The sequence below is a fragment of the Pleurodeles waltl genome, unplaced genomic scaffold (assembly GCF_031143425.1).
Source record: "Pleurodeles waltl isolate 20211129_DDA unplaced genomic scaffold, aPleWal1.hap1.20221129 scaffold_39, whole genome shotgun sequence".
Taxonomy (NCBI): domain Eukaryota; kingdom Metazoa; phylum Chordata; class Amphibia; order Caudata; family Salamandridae; genus Pleurodeles; species Pleurodeles waltl.
Window position 1 is genome coordinate 1817716 of NW_027150097.1, and position 6937 is coordinate 1824652.

The 6937-nt window shown below is 51.9% G+C and overlaps 1 non-coding gene across 1 annotated transcript; it reads left to right on the top strand.

The window, feature by feature from the left end:
- The first annotated feature begins 6456 nt into the window (after window positions 1–6456).
- TRNAT-UGU (transfer RNA threonine (anticodon UGU)) lies at window positions 6457–6529 on the top strand. Its single transcript has one exon. It is a non-coding gene; the product is annotated as a tRNA-Thr (tRNA).
- Window positions 6530–6937: the final 408 nt, after the last annotated feature.

The following is a 6937-nucleotide window of genomic DNA, read 5'->3' on the forward strand; positions in this document are numbered from 1 at the left end:
CAAGAGGTGAGTACCTCAGTGACACTCAGCGACCAGGAGATTAGAGGTAAGTACCAGGTCTTCCCAAAGATTAACAAGAGGATTTAGAAAATGGATTTTACAAGAACAGGACCAGACCAGAGGAATCCAAAGGTGGATTCTGGAAGAAGAGGACCTGCAAAAGAAGGGGACAGGGTCCGGTCCACGATGGAGTATCCAGTCGGGCAGGAGCCACTACCCACCCTTCAGTGGATGAACATCCAGGTTGATGGGGAGGAGAAAACCAGCTGTGGAGCCGAGGCGCAGCAGAGGAGTCCTTGAAGCAATGCAGATGATGTTCCACGTTGGCCGCCAGGTTGCAGATGGTCAGTGGTTAGGGGAAGCACCAACAAGCCTTGGCAAATACAAGAGGAGGCAAAACAAGAGTTGCAAGGATGAAGACGACCAGCAAGGTCCAGGGGGCTCGACCCTTGGAGGGGAGTCTGGGCTGAACCTCAGCAGTTGGGAGAGTCAGCAGAAGCAGCTGCAGCCCGCACAAGCAACCCAGTGGCAGCAGGCACAGTAAGTTGCAGTGAGGCCCAATCAGCACACCTGGAGAGGAGTCCCACGTCGCTGGAGCAGCAGAGAGGAGAAAGTCCTTGCAAGTATGAAGTGCTGGGGCTTCTCGGAGCCTGACAGTCCCTTGGAGCAGGAGACAACAAGCCTTGGTTGCTGCAAGAGTTGCAGTGCACAGGGGTACTGTCCTGCAAGGGCTCATTGTCTCCCAAGTTAGACAGTGGACAGAGAGGACCAAGGGGACCACTTCAGACCACCAACTGTGATGCAGGATCCATGCAATTCCAGAGAAGAGCAGATCCACTCAGCCAGACATCATTGCTTTAGGTGCCTGCAGATGCAGGGGAGTGACTTCTTCACTCCAAGGGAGATTCCGTCTTGCTTCTTGGTGCAGCTGAAGTCTTGCCAACCACAGAAAATGCACTGCCGGGGAAATGTTGCAGTTGCTGGAAGGAGCCTGGGAAACAATGCTGCAAGGCGAGGTCATCTCGGGAGTTGCAGTGTAGTTGGTTCCTGAAGTGTCCAGTTGCGGTTCCAGTGGCCAGGAGCAGAAGTAAACGATGCAGAGTAGTCCTGGTGGAGTCTTGTACATCGAATCTGGGAACCCACCTGCAAGGGAGTCCCTAAATTAGCCCCAAAATGGGGGTTGATCACCTTGCACGGTGACCACCAATGAGGAGGGGTCTCTGGCATCACCTGACCACTCAGATGCTCCCTGGGGCCTCTGAACATCTTGGGTTCAAGATGGCAGAATTGTGTGGCCACCTGGAGGAGCTCCGGGCACCACCGCTGGGGTGGTGATGGACAGAGGAGTGGTCACTCCCTTTTCCTTTGTCCAGTTTTGCACCAGAGCTGGGACCAGCAGTCCCTGGGCTGGTGCAAACCAGTTTATGCAAGGAGGGCACCAAATGTACCCTTCAAAACAAACCGGTGGCTTGGGGAGGCTACCCCTCCCAAGCCTTGTAACACCTATTTCCAAGAGAGTTGGTGTTGCCTCGCTCTCTCACAGGAAATCCTTTGTTCTGTCTTCCCCTGCCTGAGGTGGTCAAACCTGTCGGAAAGGCTGCAGCAGCACGGGCTGCCCAAAAAACCCTGGAAGGCTGGTAGGAGCAATACAGGGAGGTCCTCTAAGGAGCACCCAGAGTGCATGGAATCATGCAACCAATACTGCCAATAGTATTGGGGTATGATTCCGACATGTTTGATACCAAACATGCCCAGGTTCGGAGCTACCATTATGTGGCTGGACACAGGGAGAGAGTGACCTGTGTCTGGTACACAGATTAAATGGCTTCCCTGCACTTGCAAAGTCCAGTACAATGGAACTGAGTTCATAGGGGCATCTCACACACAGGGACCTGCACCCTGCCCTCTGGGCTAGGAGGGTCTACCATAGGGGAGACTTACAGTGACCTGGTGCAGTGACCTGTAGTGAAAGGATGCATGCACCTTTTCACGTGGGCTGCAATGGCAGGCCTGCAGACACATTGTGCATGGGCTCCCATGGGTGGCATAATACATGCTGCCAGCCATGGGGAACCGCTGGTGCCCCAATGCCCTGGGTACCTAAGTACCATATACTAGGGACTTATAAGGGGACACCAGTAGGCCAATTGTGGAGTGCACCAAGGTAACCATATTTGGAGGGAGAGAGCACAATCACTGGGGTCCTGGCTAGCAAGATCTCAGAGACAACATTCTACGCACACTGATAGCAGCAAGAAGTGGGGATGGTAATTGTAAATAGATAGAGCTTACTACACCTTGCCAAAAAGAGAGTACTTTCCTACACTTACAGCGAATAAAAATCTCTTATATACAGGGACTAAACAAGGTCAAATGCACACCTTGTCAGGGGGTAGTAAAGCGCTATACGAATACAATGTATATGTGAAGTGATAACAAGCTGTGAGCCTTTTCCCCTCCCTCTTGCATTTGCAGCTAGGTGTGAGCCTCAGGTGAGCTCCCAGTCATGATAGCGGAACACAAGGAGACCTGATGGCTCCTTAGATTTGGCCTTTGTTATGGGCCCAGCTGGAGTCTGATCTATGAAAGCCCCCTCCCAGCACGTTGCTGGTGCAATACAAAAGCAGACAGGATGGGGGCACTGCCGAAAGCGTCCCAGTGTTTGAAAATTACACCTGGACAAGTTCAGCTTATCTCAGCGGGGGCACCTCTTGCAGGGTGGACGGCGACCACCTCTGAAAATAGTGTGTGGACGCCGTGTACCCCCGACTTGTGCGCTGCATAAAAGGTGTTCACTCGATGGGTTTTATACTGTGAAGCTCTCAAGCTGATGTAAGGGGTCACATGACTCAAAGGCATTTGTTTGGGACACTTTGAAAACCTTTATTAAGGTCTGTGATCATGTTCTGTTTTCATCAGAGCTCTGAGGTGTTCTGACTCGAGGAGCTCCCGCCAAAAACAGAGAAATGTGAAACGGACTTCACTTCATGTGTTTCACCGTGAATGTGGCCAAGCATCAAGGGGTAACTGAGAATGCTGGGCCGCCCCCCTCCTTCAAGCGCTACAAAGGTGACCCCCTCCTGGCACATCCTCTTCCCTGTGATCGGAGGGGTTAATCCCCTCCCTCTCACTCTTCCCCCTCCCACGATGGACCAGTCTTACTATTGCATCAGATCACCTACATTGCACGAGAAAAGATTAGTGTGAGGACATAGAGAGCACCCCGGAAGTAGCACCGGTGTCACCCCTTTTCAACCGAAGGCTATATGAGTTCATGGGGGGCCCGTCCCCTTGTGTGACGTAAAGAAAAAAGGGAGCACACTGCCTCACACTCAAGCAAAAAGTTAGCCCCAATGCATCATGGTAAATGCAGTCACTTCGTTTTGTGCTGAAAAAGTAATCAAAAGTCTTTCACCTAAGTAGGTGCAGCAAGTGCTGTGTATCTCTGGACACGTGTTTCTAGGTTTAGCCCGTCATCAGCAGAGAGCAGCCAAGTCTGTGGGGTTGCTTGAAATGCCGCCAAAAGTCTTCTCAGGTTTATGTACCACTCACTGGCGCACAGGTGCCTCACCAGAGCTCGTCAGCTCGTTAGCTCAAGGGAGCAGTCATTGGACAAAAAGAAAAAAGGGAGCACACTGCCTCACACTCAAGCAAAAAGTTAGCCCCAATGCATCATGGTAAATGCAGTCACTTCGTTTTGTGCTGAAAAAGTAATCAAAAGTCTTTCACCTAAGTAGGTGCGGCAAGTGCTGTGTATCTCTGGACACGTGTTTCTAGGTTTAGCCCGTCATCAGCAGAGAGCAGCCAAGTCTGTGGGGTTGCTTGAAATGCCGCCAAAAGTCTTCTCAGGTTTATGTACCACTCACTGGCGCACAGGTGCCTCACCAGAGCTCGTCAGCTCGTTAGCTCAAGGGAGCAGTCATTGGACAAAAAGAAAAAAGGGAGCACACTGCCTCACACTCAAGCAAAAAGTTAGCCCCAATGCATCATGGTAAATGCAGTCACTTCGTTTTGTGCTGAAAAAGTAATCAAAAGTCTTTCACCTAAGTAGGTGCAGCAAGTGCTGTGTATCTCTGGACACGTGTTTCTAGGTTTAGCCCGTCATCAGCAGAGAGCAGCCAAGTCTGTGGGGTTGCTTGAAATGCCGCCAAAAGTCTTCTCAGGTTTATGTACCACTCACTGGCGCACAGGTGCCTCACCAGAGCTCGTCAGCTCGTTAGCTCAAGGGAGCAGTCATTGGACAAAAAGAAAAAAGGGAGCACACTGCCTCACACTCAAGCAAAAAGTTAGCCCCAATGCATCATGGTAAATGCAGTCACTTCGTTTTGTGCTGAAAAAGTAATCAAAAGTCTTTCACCTAAGTAGGTGCAGCAAGTGCTGTGTATCTCTGGACACGTGTTTCTAGGTTTAGCCCGTCATCAGCAGAGAGCAGCCAAGTCTGTGGGGTTGCTTGAAATGCCGCCAAAAGTCTTCTCAGGTTTATGTACCACTCACTGGCGCACAGGTGCCTCACCAGAGCTCGTCAGCTCGTTAGCTCAAGGGACGTCACTGGTTGGCAAGGCCCTCCTCGCTAACTTCTGAGCCCGGCCCCCCCGGTGGGAAAAGAATGATCTCATAAAAAGCCATCATTTGTAAAGAAGTGTTCTGCACGCGCATGACCCGTGGGACTGGATTACTCCTGCCTGCGCGTGCAGCAAGCGTCGAGGAGAGGGCACCCATAAAATGTATAGGTAAAACACCGCTTCACCGCCATTAATGCTGCGTCCCTTTAATCCCGAGGGCCAGCTGTGGGTTGTGCTCAGCAGCGCACCTTCTACTGAGCGCCCCTGTAAGGTAGACACATGTGTGCATGTTAAGGATAGGCACGTGTGTGCATGTTAAGGATAGGCACGTGTGTGCATGTTAAGGAGCAGCGGCTGGGGCGCTGCGGATAGACACGTGTGTGCATGTTAAGGATAGACACGTTTGTGCATGTTAAGGAGCAGGGGCGCTGCGGATTGACACGTGTGTGCATGTTGGATAGACACGTGTGTGCATGTTAAGGAGCAGCGGCTGGGGCGCTGCGGATAGACACGTGTGTGCATGTTAAGGATAGACACGTGTGTGCATGTTAAGGAGCAGGGGCGCTGCGGATTGACACGTGTGTGCCTGTTAAGGGGCAGCGGCTGGGGTGCAGCGGATAGACACGTGTGTGCATGTTAAGGAGCAGGGGCGCTGTGGATAGACACGTGTGTGCATGTTAAGGATAGACACGTGTGCATGTTAAGGGGCAGCGGATGGGGTGCTGCTGATAGACACGTGTGTGCATGTTAAGGGGCAGCAGCTGGGGCGCTGCGGATAGACACGTTTGTGCATGTTAAGGAGCAGCGGCTAGGGCACTGCGGATAGACACGTGTGTGCATGTTAAGGAGCAGCGCTCGTGTGCATGTTAAGGGGCAGCGGCTGGGGTGCAGCGGATAGACACGTGTGTGCATGTTAAGGAGCAGCGGCGCTGTAGATAGACGTGTGTGCATGTTAAGGAGCAGCGGCTGGGGCGCTGCGGATAGACACGTGTGTGCATGTTAAGGGGCAGCAGCTGGGGCGCAGCGGATAGACACGTGTGTGTATGTTAAGGAGCAGCGGCTGGGGCGCTGCGGATAGACACGTTTGTGCATGTTAAGGAGCAGCGGCTGGGGCGCTGCGGTAGACACGTGTGTGCATGTTAAGGATAGACACGTGTGTGCATGTTGGATAGACACGTGTGTGCATGTTAAGGAGCAGCGGCTGGGGCGCAGCGGATTGACACGTGTGTGCATGTTAAGGGGCAGCGGCTGGGGCGCTGCGGATAGACACGTGTGTGCATGTTAAGGGGCAGCGGCTGGGGCGCAGCGGATAGACACGTTTGTGCACGTTAAGGAGCAGCGGCTGGGGTGCTGCGGTAGACACGTGTGTGCATGTTAAGGATAGACACGTGTGTGCATGTTGGATAGACACATGTGTGCATGTTAAGGGTCAGCGGCTAGGGTGCTGCGGATAGACACGTGTGTGCATGTTAAGGAGCAGCGCTCATGTGTGCATGTTAAGGGGCAGCGGCTGGGGCGCAGCGGATAGACACGTGTGTGCATGCTAAGGAGCAGCGGCGCTGTAGATAGACGTGTGTGCATGTTAAGGGGCAGCGGCTGGGGTGCTGGGATAGACACGTGTGTGCATGTTAAGGAGCAGGGGCGCTGCTTCCAGTGTGCACTGCACACACCAGAGCACGGGGCTCTTGCGGGTGACTCAGTGTGGGAAGGAGCGGTCTGTGGACACAGCAGAGCTCATATCCTGCAGGTCCTGTTTTCTGCCTCCTCCCCGCTGAAGCAAGCCTCTCTGCCTGTGTCCTTGCTGACTCTCCGCCCGGAGGAAAACAAGGACACTGATTCCACTCACGGGTGAGCTCCCTTGTGATGTAATACTGTGTCCTGTATATTAACAGCTGGCTCCATAGCTCAGGGGTTAGAGCACTGGTCTTGTAAACCAGGGGTCGTGAGTTCAAATCTCACTGGAGCCTTTACATTTTTTTACCACTGGGCATTATTTTTGGGAGGCAAGGTTATCCATTTGCTGAGTTTAACACAAACCATAAAAAAAAAAATCAATCTCATTTGTTAACATTTAAAATAAAGTATTCCTGGAAAGATGTGTTTCAACTTGACGTCTGCGAAGGGAAATCATTGTTTTCTCGATCAAAGTCTAATTTGCTAAAACATCTTTGGGACATTGGAAAGCTGACCTATAGTGTATTCCGCTCATTTATTACAATTGGCTTGTAACTCACATTTGCTTGTTTTCTTAATACTGTCTTTACTTGTTTTATGCTGTCTTGTTAGTCTATCTTGTGGAGCCTAGCCTGTTTCCTAAAGACATCTTGGTGACATTCAGAAAGCTGACCTAGCAACGCTTTGTTGTTTATACACAC